The 14,689-nt window shown below is 36.5% G+C and overlaps 1 long non-coding RNA gene across 1 annotated transcript in view; it reads left to right on the top strand.

The window, feature by feature from the left end:
* The first annotated feature begins 2,552 nt into the window (after positions 1-2,552).
* Positions 2,553-14,689, top strand: part of LOC139780702 (uncharacterized) — a 78,751-nt gene continuing 66,614 nt past the window's right edge. The window contains exon 1 of the long non-coding RNA XR_011720311.1: positions 2,553-2,951. This is a non-coding gene — a long non-coding RNA (uncharacterized lncRNA). The remainder of the gene's footprint in view (positions 2,952-14,689) is intronic.

Below are 14,689 nucleotides of genomic sequence, written 5' to 3'. Positions count from 1 at the left end.
AGACCATGTACATGATATTGTGATTTAACGTTTACCTTCAAAGATATTTGCAAATAAGTCGAATAAAGTCGTAAAAAAATTTTGCAAAAATCATTTTTTCTTTTAAAATTCATAACTTTTTTAAAAAACCAATAAAGACATTTTATTAACGGATCTTAAAAGTACAGAAATGATAGTATATAAAAAAAATACGTCATAATTTTTTATTCCAAAAAGTTGAATTATTTGACATGGTGAACTTGGACAATTTTTAACTTTTTTGGAGCATTTCAATCATGTGAAAAAAATTCCTGTAATTCTGGAACTAATTTATAAAAATTTTTAAGACTTCATGTCTAGTTTTTGCGATTGATAAACATAATTTAAAAGTTAAATTTGGCTTTAAAAACTTGGCGTCAACAAAATGGCGGACATGAGAACCATACATATATTTAATTGTTTTACAGAAATAGGTTAAAAATAATTTAAAATTACAATATAATTCTTTGAAAGTAATTTATTTTTATTTAAAAAATGAAGTTTATTATACCGAACAGTGAGTACATATTTTTGCCGTGTGTATTTTGCACATTGGCAATTCGCATTTCAAACATTTGTACATCGTTTTCCTATCAAAATTGGGGGGGGGGGGCAGAAGCCACATCTCTTATACGATGACATTTTGTTTTCGGCCATGAGGTCTTTCGGATCTTGATCTTCAGGAAGAATCTGATAGGTCTACAACGATTCCATTTGCAGACTCAAACTGGTGTTGATCCCCGGCTTTGTTAATCGAACAGCAATAAATGGCTTAATAAGTTCATAGGCAAGATTGAGCAAATACTCGTCACGTTTAATCTTTCTATTTGAAGCATTAAAGTTAAACAATCTAAAAGAATCAACACCGGCTTGGTCAAGCATTCCGTTAAAAAATCGCATTGGCCATCTGCGAGTCTTTCGAGCGACTGTATAAGCGTGGCACAACTGATCGAAGGTATCGGTACCTCCTTTAGTTTTGTTGTAATAAACGACAATTTCAGGTTTACCAGTAGCATCGTCGATTCGTCCAGACGGATGAAGCGAAGACAGTAAAAAAACAATTTTATTTGTGTTAGTAGACCGCTCCGGTTTTCGCGCGCTGCGCCGAGGAAAGCACAAAATAAGAATCAGCTTCCTTGGTTAATGTAACACGAGTCAATTTATTTAAAGATGATTACAATGTCATACGCTTCGCGTTACAATGTCGCACTCGCTATTTCACAACGCAGTACTCGCTACGATTCGACTCCGGTTTCTCGATATCGACCAGTGTCGCGTACGGATTTCGTTGGCTCACTCACTGTCCCGGCAGGAGCAGGCAAGGGATCGCGGCCGGAGCTTCGCGTTGGGCCGCGAGGAATTTCGTGACGTGAGATCCGCTGATTGGCTCCAAATCGTCTAGCGAACAGACTATTGGGCGCGGTACGTGCGATCACGCGATGTACACCTGCGAGCCGTTTGCTCGAGAAAATACCAAAAAAAGGGGGAAACGTAAACATTCGCGGTTTGGAGCATCTTTCGAGCGTTCTCGAAAGATACTCGCTTTCACTTTGGAATATTTAATTCTCAACACGAATATTCGATTCTCAACAATTTGGCTTAGGAGAAAACGACACTACCCAGATAGCACATAGGTGTATAGAAGTTCATAGAGAATTCATTTCAAAGAATACGTATTAATTAATGGAGAGGTTATCCTCTCTTTAATTAAAATAGCCGAACCGTAGTCAATCATGAATAAGGGCCAGAAAGGGCAGATTAACGGGATTGATCTTAGCAGTGGAAGGTGTCCACAAAAGACATATATCTCCGAATAACAATATATTTAACGGTCACACTTTGTAGAGCGAGTCCCGCATGTTGTGTTCTCGCAAACGACGCAAACTCAGTAACTCAAGCGGCCAATCCCGCGCGGTACTCGCGCATGCGTGAATTGTAATTCCTCATGCATTCTCAGAGTATTCAAAATATAAGTCGCGAAGTATTCGTTATAATGAATTTTTTAGGAATACTTCAAGATGAACTGATTGTAGTTAATTCTTCAAGAATTCTTCAGATATTCATTTTTCTAATTCTATAAATTAGCCAGTCCCTTACAGATCGGTGCGTGATCTCGTAGTGTTTCGTACAGCGTTATATCCCACGTACGTTTTATTGAATGGTAAGTATGGTTGAACTATAGATTTATTTAATATATTTCTACAAATTGCTACTATATAACCTCGAAATAATCGCATGCAGTATGATTCTTTATTTTCATTGTTATTACGACATTATACACGTCGTCAAAACATAACGTTAATTCCATAAAACTTCTTTTGTTAATAACTTTTTAATAAATAATGAACGACGGCTATAACCTTTTGAATGTTACTCATGGCCATAACTTCTTATAAAAATCACCCGTGGTGGCTTCGTTATAAATAATAACATGTAAAATTCTATATGACTTATTGCATTTCACATTCCTTAATTTCTTCCTGTATGTTCCAATTATAATGTTGTATAATTTCACATATATTATTGCAGATTTACCAAATTACTCAAGTTCTGTTGAATTAAGAAGCAACCTGCATACAATAGGAAAAATAGCAGAAGTACTACTTCCATTTATGCATTCATTTTTGCATTTACGAAAATGAAACGTCGAGTGAAACCATTCAACGAATTATCGAGATGGCAACGAAATAGACGTTTACGTCAAAGTATCGACGAAGCTATTTTTGAAAATTATAACTTTGAAGAGGAAACTAGTACAGATATAGCCATCCCAAGTAAAGAACAAACCATTGAGAAGTGTCAAGTGGAAAATCCTATTATTCATTCACAATCTACGGATTTGAATGACATCCTACAATATTCAAGTGCTTCAAATGATTCTAATGAATATGTACAAGAAAAAATTGACTTTATTGAAGATACACTGGACAATGGTAATAAGACAACGAACACAACAAATTTTGTAGATCTTAATGAAACATTCTCATCAGGATTACAATCCTAGGCAATTACAAATAATATTTCTAATGATGCTCTGTCAAAACTATTAAAATTATATAAAAAATATCATCCAAATGAAAAGATCCCAAGTGATGCCCGAGCGTTTTTACATACACCGAGAGAATGTATCATTAAAACATGCGGTGATGGAGAATTTCTTTATTACGGTCTTAAAAAAGGTTTACTCGAACATTTCAGACGAAACACGCCTCATTTCATCAATAACCTTATAATGATTGACATAAACATTGATGGATTACCAATTTCTAAAAGTACAAGCAGGCAATTATGGCCAATTCAAGGTAGATTCATCAATGCAAGTCAACCTTTTATTATTGAAATTTACCATGGCATGTCAAAACCTTCCTCTGTTGAAGAATTTTTAAATGAATTCGTCGATGAATATTGTATTTTGCGAGATGAAGGTTTTGATTCGGATGGTAACCATTATTTTCTGCGAATTAGAGCCGTGATCTGTGATGCTCCAGCTCGTTCATTTGTTAAATGCATTAAATATTCTACTGGTTATAGCGGATGTGAACGTTGTATAATAAGAGGGGAATATAACAATAAAGTAGTATTTTTAGACTGTAATTGTGAACGAAGAACTGACCACAGTTTTCAGATTAAACTTGATCCTTATCATCATAATGGAATTTCTCCATTGGAGAGACTTGGAATCGGAATGGTCAGTGCTTTTCCAGTCGATTATATGCACAGTCTTGCTTGGTGTAATGAAAAGATTATTATTATTGTGGACAAAAAGTGTCAAAGAATGTCGCATTAGCAGCCGTAATTATAAAGTACTGAACAAGCGATTACGTTTAAATCAAAACGTACCCTCCGAAATATCAAGGAAACCGAGAACAAACATAAATGAATGTAATAGGTGGAAAGCCACAAAATTTCGTTCGTTTTTTTTTGTATTTCGCTCCTTTCATTTTGTATGATGTTATACCAAATGAGTATATTCAACATTTTTCTGCTTTTCATTGTGCAATTAGAATTTTATGTGATCCCTTAAATTGCGTACGTAACAAAAACTATGCAGAAAAATTATTACTGTGGTTTGTGCAGAATTTTAAACGCCTGTATGGTATCGAAAATGTTGTGTATAACGTACATAATTTAATACATCTTGCTGATGACATAGGTACATTTGGAATGCCACTGGATGATTTCAGTTGTTTTCCATTTGAGAACGAAATGAAAAATATAAAGAGATACCTGCGTAAACACGATAAACCAGTAGCGCAAATTTTCAAAGAATATCGGAGGCAGCTGCACTTTTAAATGCCAATAATTTGGAAAAAGAAACGTATCCGTTTTTAATATCTAAAAACAAGGCTAAATTGACCATTCCGTTTGATAATTGTGATAGTTCTTATGAAAGGTTAGTTTTTGAGAAGTTTACTTTGCGTACAACAACGCCAAACAATATATGCTATTTGAAAGACAACAGTATATATAATATAAAATATATTGTAACATTTAATTCGGAAATCTTCTGTATAGGATATAAAATGACAGTTTCTGATGTACCCTTTTATCCACTAGAGTCAAATAAATTTGGTGTACATTTGATTACAGGCGAAAATCAAATATTAGAAAGATTTACAGTTGACCATATTAAAGGAAAAGGTATAAAAATAATGTTAGAAAATTCCGCTTTTGTATTACCACTTATACATTCCTGTTCATTTTGATTTCTAAAATGGACAAACATTATGTAATGTTCTGGATAAGTAAACGTATACTATTACCTATCACCATATTATTTTTCATTATTTGCTCTTCTTATATTTTGGAAAATGTATGTATCTTATTTATATCTTTTCATATTTTTACTACTATTTTATGTTCTTTATTTCTTAATACTTTAATGAAACGAAATAAGTAATTAAATGATTAAACGAACTTACCTGTAAGTGAAGTTCTATCATAATTGTATGAAGCGCCTCTTCCGAAAGATAAAATGTAGTACTCCTTGACTCCATGCCGAGGGCGCCACAAATTCTAAAGTTAAACCAAAGTTCCGTGCTCTTCCGTCTCCCAGCGTCATTCTTTTTTAAAGGTGCAGCCGTAGCCTAATAATATTACTCGGGGTCTAAATTTTTCGGACTTGGGTATAAGAAGGGACCTATCTTTCGGAAGAGGCGCTTCATACAATTATGATAGAACTTCACTTACAGGTAAGTTCGTTTAATCATTTAATTGTATTTCGCGCTTCTTTCCTCAAGATAAAATGTAGATGTTTAAAGTTGGCTACGGCTGTGTGACATTGAAATAAATATGATAACTAATTTTGGCTAAACAAAATAAGACATAGTTATTTATCATAAACAAAACGCCAGGAAATTAATACATACATATATAATATAAACATAAAGATCTTTTCTTAGATTACTTAATATCTAAAGTGGCTGATTTTTCAGTCCAACCTGCTGAGTTTCTAATAATATCAATATTGATACCCTTTCGTTTTGCCGCGGACGTAGAAGCATGTCTACAGCTATGTGCTGAGAAAATGTTGGTATCTATACCATAGTCTTGCAGCAAATCCTTTAGCCATTTGCTGAGGGTCTGTTTTACTACTTTTTTGAAAGGCTTTCTGAAGGATATAAATAAGAGCTTGATATCCTTTCTAAGAAGTTCCATCTTTTTAAGATAATACTGGAGTGTATTTGCTGGACAAATATTCAGGTTTCTCTTGTAAAAGGGTAAAATTATTGTCGGTTGTTTCTTCCCAGGTTTAGAAGTTTTAATTCTATTGTATCTGGAATCTTAATCTCTATCCGGTCTTTCTTGACAACAATGTTTCTTATATCTATTAATGATAAGGTTTGGATTCTTTGGCCCGATACTAAAGCTAATAACGTTATTACTTTTTTACTTAACATTTCTAGTGATAAGTTGTCATTTGGCAAGTCTTTGAAAAAATCTTTGGGTCCCATGTAGACTCGTATTTTGGTTCAGGCGGTCTTAATTTAGCTACCTCTTTGAAGAATCTCCTGATAATATCGTTCTGACCAATTTCCGGCCCCAAAATAAGTGAAATAGCTGAACGGATGCTATTAAGAGATCCGTATGATGCTCCTTTTTCAAACTCTATTGTTAAAAACTTAATAATACTTGATACTTCAATGTTAAGAAGGGGTAACTTTGTGTTACTACAAAATTTCCATCATTTCTTTAGTGCGCAATCGTATTGTTTAAAAGAAGATTCGCTTAAGGAAGACATCGAAATATTAATAGATTCCTCTGGAATCCCTTTTTTCAGGAAAGCTTCCCTGATAATTTCCCTGCCACCAGGGTAAGTGTCTTCCAAAGAGGATGCGGTTCCCTGTTTGATGAAAGTAAAAGATTACTATTTGGATTGAGAATTAAAGGATCCGATTCCAGCATTGAGCGAAACATGGGAAACCATGGCTGTGTTGGTCAATATGGGACTACTACGATACCGCTTGATTTTTCTGCTTTAATTTTCTGTAAAACTCTATTAATTAAAATAAATGGTGGAAACGCATAAAAGAAAAAGGTTTTCCAGCTTAAAGTGAAAGCATCGATTGCCATTGCCTTCGGATCTCTCGTCCAGGAAACATAATTTTTACATGTACTATTAACTCTTGTTGCAAATAAATCTACTTCTGGAGAACCAAATTTTCTAACAATCCTGCTAAAAGCTACCTCAGATAATTCAAATTCTGTTTCTTTTTCCAACTTCCTTGATTCTAAGTCTGCTTCTATATTATCGCGAGATGAGATATATGAAGCAAAAATGAATAGACCGCGATCTTCACATCATTTCCAAATAGACTTAGCCAGATTACTAAGTTTCTTAAATCTTACACCTCCCATGCGATTTATGTACGCATTTGCCGTTGTGTTATCTATTCTCAAAAGAATATTGCAGTTTCTACGATCTTTTGCAAAACATTTCAGGCCAAAAAATGCTGCTAAAAGTTCTAAATAATTAATATGGTGTAATCTCTCCGATTTTTCCCAATGTCCATGGACTCTATCTTTACCACACGCCACCCCCCAACCAGAGGGAGAGGCGTCTGAAAAAATAAACTGAACTCGCGATTCGCTATACTTGAAACTCTATATAAAATATTTTCCTCCCACCATAAAAAATCTTCCTGTAATTCTTGTTTTAACTCCATATAAGCCTCATAATTGTCATTGACCTTTATTAAAGCTAAGTATTTTTCTCTTTCCATATCCTTTATATGTGCCCAACCATATTGAATAGCTGGGCAACAAGATACTAAGGAACCGAACCAATCAGTTGTGCTAAATCCTTGCATTTTGCATTTATTCATTTTTTTTAAATCCTTTATCTGATTGTGAATCTTACTTCTTTTGACCAAAGGTAATTCTAATGTCATTGTTTGAGAATTTAGGATAAACCCCAGAAATCCGCAAATCTGTGATGGAATTCTACAACTTTTTTCCTCATTAATAATGAAACCTAAACTCTGTAAAACAACTCTATTGATGCGTTAATATTAGATTCACACTCTGCATATGTATTTCCTAGAAGAAGAAGATCGTCTAAATAGATAACTGATAAGAATCTTAAACTTCTTAAATAACCTACCACGGGTTTCAAAATCTTTGTGAAAACGTATGGGGCTGTATTAAGATCAAAAGGTAAACAGTTAAATTCGTAAAGAATACCCTCAAAGAAAAATCTTAGGTATTTCCTGCTACGTTTGTCAATAGGAACCAAATAATAGGCCTCTTTGAGATCTAACTTGCCCATGAAACAATCCTGGCTTAATAATCTGCAAGCAACCTTATAATCTTCAAGTTTAAAATGATCTGTTTCAATAAATTTATTTAATTCTTTAAGATTAAGAATTAAAAACAGGAACCTTTATTATAATCGACGCAAATGGCGAGTAATCGCTTAATCACGACGTTTCGACCCGGGGGATTGGGTCCTTCTCAAGTGTTTTGCAACAAAAAATTCGGTAACGCCGGAATTAGTTAAAAATCTAACATTAATATGACGGAAACAATAGGATGTCCTACTTATACGCTGGCATGGAACTATCGCTCTCACGTGAACATCTTATGGATATGAAGATTTTGACCGAAAAAGTCATATGTCAAAAACTAAATCCAAAAAATTTTTTCCATTAAGGGGCGTCATCAATACAATAAAAATACAATAAAAATAAGTCAGTACAATAAAAATAAAGTATAGAGTTATGGGTAATTATTATATATTTCGTAATGTTAAAATGCATAACGCATAAAATCCGAACAGCCACACATGGGGTCACACGGCTAAAAGATGACGACCGGTCGAGAGCAAGCAAGCAACTGTCATGATTATGAAACATTGTAGGTTAAAAGAGTAAACATAGCGGATTTATATACTAGAGATGACTTTGTCGTACATAGGATTTAGATTTTCGGTGTCTTTTTGCAGATTGATGGTATTCGTTTGATTTTTGATAAAAAACATTTCCGCTATTTCACGCTTTCTGACATTCTTTTCTTTGTGCAGTATGTCTACATCAGACCATTTAAAATCGTGCCGGCAAGATAACCGGTGCTCGCTTACCACCGAACGGCGACTGTCATCCCTCCTGATGTCGTTCTGGTGTTCCTTAATACGCGTTTGCAGATGTCTTTTTGTCTGCCTGATGTAAGATGCGTCGCAGTTACCGCAGTATATTCTATATACAAGCTCAGTTTCACGGTCCTTATCAAGTCTATCCTTTCCTTTCTTGATTATTACATCAAGCTTCTTCGGGATGGTGTATACTGTATCAAGACCAACCTTATTTAACGTGAACCGTATATCTTCGCTGAGACCCTTGACAAAAGGTATGGCTAAGTATCTCCGAGCATCAAAAGCATCGATGCGTTCATTGTCATCATTATCACGAGAGTGGCGGAGCTGTTTTAATCTCGTATTAATTTGTCTACTGATTAGGTTATTAGAGAAGGAATTGTTACGTAGAATTGTTTTTACTATTTCAATATTATTATGGTAGAAGCGTTGGTCAGAAAGTAAGATAGCGCGGTCAGTGAGGCAATTTATAGTGTTGATCTTGTATTTAAACGGGTGACTCGAAAAAAAGTTGATGTACCTGCCAGAGAAAGTGGGTTTCCGGTACCAATTAGTTAGTAAATTGTTTCCTTTCCTAATAACAATCGTGTCCAAGAATGGAAGGGAATTGTTGTTCTCCACTTCGTGCGTAAATTTAAGGCGAGGGTGGTGGCCGTTAAATACGTCGAGTATATTATTTAGCTCATCTCGGGGTGCCACAGCGAAGATATCATACACATATCGAAAAAAGATTGCAATGATAAAGCTGTGAAAAATAAAGAGGTATTGTACTGCCGTTGGTACACGGAGTTACCGATCCGCGGTCGCATTCGAGTGTGTTGAGAAAGAGGGCGTAGTTAGCGTTCGCGCCCGCCCGTAGTGAGGAGATCGCGTTCGTGTCCGCCCGCGATTTCCGAAGCCAATTGGTTCCGATCGGCGTTTGAGAGCGAAAGCAATAGCGTGCGAAGGGAAGTATTCCGAATAAAGCGTCGTCTTAGATATATGTTCCTGGTTATTTTATGTGCACCCGACCACTCTATCCGCATCAACGTTAAGAGAATTAACATTGTGGCGACCGTGACAGGACGAAGAGAGAGATTACAGTCGGATACGAGTATCGCGAGTGAAGAGGCAAGCATCTCAAGATGGAGGCCGCCAGGAAGAAACGCACGACGAACCGCACGGCTTTCACACGCGCAGTAAATGATTTAGCTGCGACTTTGACGGGTACGGCTACGCGACTAGTAAATAAAGAAGAAATAATCGTGTTTCTGCAAGTTCTGGAGGAAAGGCACGAGAAATTACTGGAAGCTAACGAGGTGTTAATGACATGCATGCACGAGACGGAGAACGTAACGGACGAAGCCATCGCGACAGAAGATGCCACCAACGACGAGTACAAGAGGAAGTTTCTACGAGCAAGACTCGCCGCCATGAACGCACTGGGCACGCCTGTCATGGCTGCGCCAAACGCCAATGGGCCCGTTATCGACGGGGCAGACGCTCGCATTCGTGCACAAGTACCCGCTCAGACGAATCAGATCAAGCTGCCGAAAATCGAACTCAAAAGGTATGACGGAGATATTAAGGAATGGTTACGATTCTGGTCTCAGTTCAAAAAGATTCATGAAAACGCTACGATCGACAAAGAGACCAAATTTCAGTATCTCTTACAAGCCGGATTCGCGCGCGGGGGAACTAGTCGGTAGCTTCCCGCCTACCGATGAAAACTATGATAAAGCTATCGCCGCGATAAAGAATCGATTCGGACGTGATGAAATGCTCGTAGAAGTATATGTGCGTGAGTTATTAAAGTTAATATTACAAAATGCTATGAAGCCTAACGAGATAAAGTTAGCAGATTTGTTTGATAAAATAGAGTCACAACTTCGCGCTCTCGAATCTCTTGGTGTGACAACGGACAGATGCGGCGCCATGTTATACCCTCTCGTCGAATCATCGTTGCCGGAAGAATTGTTACGCGCATGGCAGCGGAATCAAGTGACGCCATCTACGCCACAGCGTATGGGAGAGGAGCCACCGCCGAGAGAAGATAGACTCACGCGATTAATGAAATTTCTACAATCCGAAGTGAAAAATGAAGAGCGGATAACGATCGCGGTAAACGGTTTCGACATGAATGAACGGAAGCAGTTAAAACATAAACAACGTTCAGAATCCACTAAAGATACGCCTTCTGCTATGAGTTTACACGCGAGTGGAAAGGTTACTAAACCTACTGTGTGTGTGTTCTGCGAGAATAAACATACAAGTATGAAATGTGAGAAAGCATGCAAAATGACGCTGAGTGACAGGAAATCGGTGTTGCAAACCAAAAATGCGTGTTTCAACTGCCTGAAGATCGGACATCAAAGCCGTATGTGTCGCGGAAATTTGAAATGTGCCTTATGCAGTCGTCGTCATGTTGTGCTCATGTGCCCGGAGGTTATGGGCGACCGTAGTGTAGCGCCGTCTCACAAAGCAGACAAATGTGATGTCAAAGATGAAAAGTCGCTACTCAGTCACACTAAGGGGCCTGAAGTAATACTGCAGACATTACTTGCAATAAGCCGGAACAAACAAGAAGAACGTATCGTGCGCGTGTTCTTCGATTCGGGTTCAACCAAATCATACATATGTAAAGACCTCATCCGCGTAATGAACTATGAGCCGATCGGCATGTTGAAGCTGAAGTACTCTCTGTTTGGCAACGTGTCTTCAGAAATTAAGGATCACCGAAAATACCTGGTTCATATGAGCAGTCTTGATGGAAAATATGCCTGCAACTTCCAAGCCTACGACGAGGACGAAATATGCGCAGATGTTCCTCTATGGGATGAGCAGCCTTGGATGAATGAGTTAAAAGAACTAGGCATCCAGTTAACAGATGGACCAGGTCCATTCAATTGAACCATGCTCAGCCAATTAAAATCCTTATTGGAGCTGATATTGCGGGGAAATTAATGACAGGAAAAACCAAGCAGCTCAAATGCGGTCTGACAGCAATCGAAACGCATCTCGGTTGGACTTTGATGAGCAAAACTCCGAATTACGTCGAGGATGGACTCGCAGCCCAGACTACTTCTATGTTGCAACGAGAGACCTGCATATCAGATTTATGGAGCTTGGATGTCATTGGCATTAACGATCCGGTTGTCGAAAAATCTCGAAAGGACTATGATGAGCAAGTTCGAGAACGTTTTGTCGAGACCGTCATAACCAACGATGAAGGACGTTATGAAGTATGTCTGCCTTGGATTGAATCGCACCCTGCTCTGCCGAACAACCATGATCTTGCGGAGAAGAGACTCGTTACGACCACGAAGAGGCTCAAAGCTTCGGGAATGTATGCTGACTATGATCGAGTTCTCAAAGACTGGCGAGAGAAGGGAATCATTGAGTTGGTGCCTGCCGACGAAACAGAAATAAAAGGTCACTATCTTCCACATCGAGGAGTCGTCAAGGAAGGCAGCTCCACACCGCTCAGGCCTGTATTCGATGCGTCAGCCAAGGGCAGAGACTCTCCATCGTTAAATGAATGTTTAGAAAAAGGGCCTAACTTGATTGAATTAATTTCGTCCATACTTTTGCGTTTTAGAAAAGAAAAATTCGGTATTATCGCTGACATTGAACAAGCTTTTTTGCAAATATGTTTGAACAAAAATGATCGTGATTATCTCAAGTTTTTATGGTATGATGAGCTCGGGAGAATAATTATTTATAGACATGTTCGAGTAGTTTTCGGTGTAACGTGTAGCCCTTTTCTTCTCGGAGCAGTAATTGACTTTCACTTGAGAAAACTAATGTCAGACGAGAAACATAAGTCGAATATGGTAAATGCGATGGACAATATCCGTAAATTATTGGAGAGTTTTTACGTGGATAACTGTGTGACTAATTTGAGTACAATAAAAGAAGTTGACGGATTTATGTATGACGCGAGTTACGCTATGCTTCAGGGAGCGTTTAACCTTAGAGGGTGGGAGCATACCGGTGCAATGACGGGAGCGGAGAATATTTCAGTGTCAGGAATGATTTGGAATAAGAGCTGTGATTCTTTACGTCTGGTAGTGCTTCCCGTTGAATCGGCATTAAATGAGAAAATTACTGGGATTACTCTGGGATTTGTTTGCCCTGTTATGATATGTCCTAAACTTTTATTGCAGAAGACTTGGATCTCAAAAGTGAAGTGGGATGAGGAATTGAGCGAGGAAATTCAAAATGAGTTTAACAAATGACTGAAAAGTCTATCGTCACTGAGTGAGTTACATTTTCCTCGATGGGCCTTTCGCTCTTCAGATCCAGGAGCTAATGTTACCTTCCATGTATTTTGTGATGCAAGTAAAAAAGCGTATGCAGCTGTGTTGTATGCCCGGACAGAGTACGACTCTCATGTAAATGTTACTTTGGTTGCAGCTAAAGCTAGGGTGGCTCCAGTCTCACCAGTTACAACTCCTAGACTCAAGTTACTGGCCGCCCTACTAAAAAAAATCATGTGAGAACACACATGAGACCTCATATGTGCTCTCATATGAGGTCTCATACACTAACACATATAAATTCTCTTATGAGATCTCATATGATGTATCGTGCCAAAATCTCATATGAGGTCTCAAATGCGATCTCATATGAGATCTCATATATCATATAAGTTCTACGTTTTATAATTTCATAATTTGTGTGCGTGCGTGCATGCGTGTGTACGATCTTTACAGAAATTATCAGATATAATAGTTAACGAAATAGTATTGTAGAATTTTATATCCTGAAATATTTGGTGAAAAGGTGCAAAAATAATAAAAGTTGTTGATTAAAAATAAAATATTTTTAATATTATTAAAAAAGGATATAATTTTATTTAATACAATTGATATAAATGATATAATGGATACTATTAAACATATTACTTTTTTTTCTATACTTTGTATATTGTGTAATGTGATATTTGAAATGCTCACGGTATTGATAAGATTCCTGTGATTATTTTGTCTATATTACAATAATATTTACAATACAATTAATATTTCAACAATATTTTTAAAATGTTTAGTGTTAAACGTTAATACATTTATAATGATAACTATTTGGCAATGTTGCTATATAGCAATTTTCATGTACTTGTATAAAAACGCATACTTGTTTAATTTTTTTTGTTTCTATAGCTATAATTTCAGTTCCAATATTACATATTAAAGTTAAATTATATATGTACTAAATTATATATGTAATAAAAAAATTATATATTGAAGTTGATGTATTCACAATATTACAAAGAGTAATTTTTTTTTTATTTTTATTATCTACTAAAAAATAGAGTATTCGAATAAAGGTATTGTCGGAGAGCGTTGCGAAACTGTTGTCAGAACGTTTATTTTTTCTTGTCGATGACATAAGCAGACAGCCATCTTTTACAACTCTTTCGCATACTATTGTGCATTTTACACAGACATTAAAATGTTTTAAGGTATTTTTATCGATACTTGTTCCATTTCCTAAATATGTTACTGTCGCTAGCTTACAACTTTTTTGAATTTTTTTAGTCGACAGTTCCTCGCAATAATCGATTACTAAAGGTGAAGCATGAGGGTATATACTATTACTTAAAACATGCACACTGTGTTGCATGTTAATGTAACGGACGATTTGTAAATTTACACCTTTTGCGCAATAAATTGCTTGAAGTGTATCGTGATTTGCAGATTCGAAGGGAAACGTAGAGTGAGCCCAAAGAGGTCCCCAATTAAGAACACTTTGTGATATGTGAAAAAGTTGTTGATGCACATTAAAAGTCATACCTTTCTTTGAAAATAGTTTTTCTGTTAAAAATGCAAACTTGTATAAGTCTTCATCAACTTTATTCAAATCATTAATGCTTATATCACATCTTAGTAATGTATGCAAGCTTTCAACAAACAAAATCCAATATTTCACCATGCGTTCATTTAAAGTCAATCGAAATAATGGCAGACTATAATAAAGAATGAAGTTTTTCCATTCTCTACTTTTCCAATGATTAATATCATCAAAAGATCTACTCAATCGACCTATTTGATGGGGAACTTTTATTTGTAACAGAATTTTATTCATTTCTTCCACTGTTGA

The sequence above is a fragment of the Temnothorax nylanderi genome, unplaced genomic scaffold (assembly GCF_030848795.1).
Source record: "Temnothorax nylanderi isolate EJ_2023f unplaced genomic scaffold, tnyl_v1.0 TNYL_tig0293_pilon, whole genome shotgun sequence".
Lineage (NCBI taxonomy): Eukaryota > Metazoa > Arthropoda > Insecta > Hymenoptera > Formicidae > Temnothorax > Temnothorax nylanderi.
This window is presented reverse-complemented; position numbering and strand designations above follow the sequence as displayed.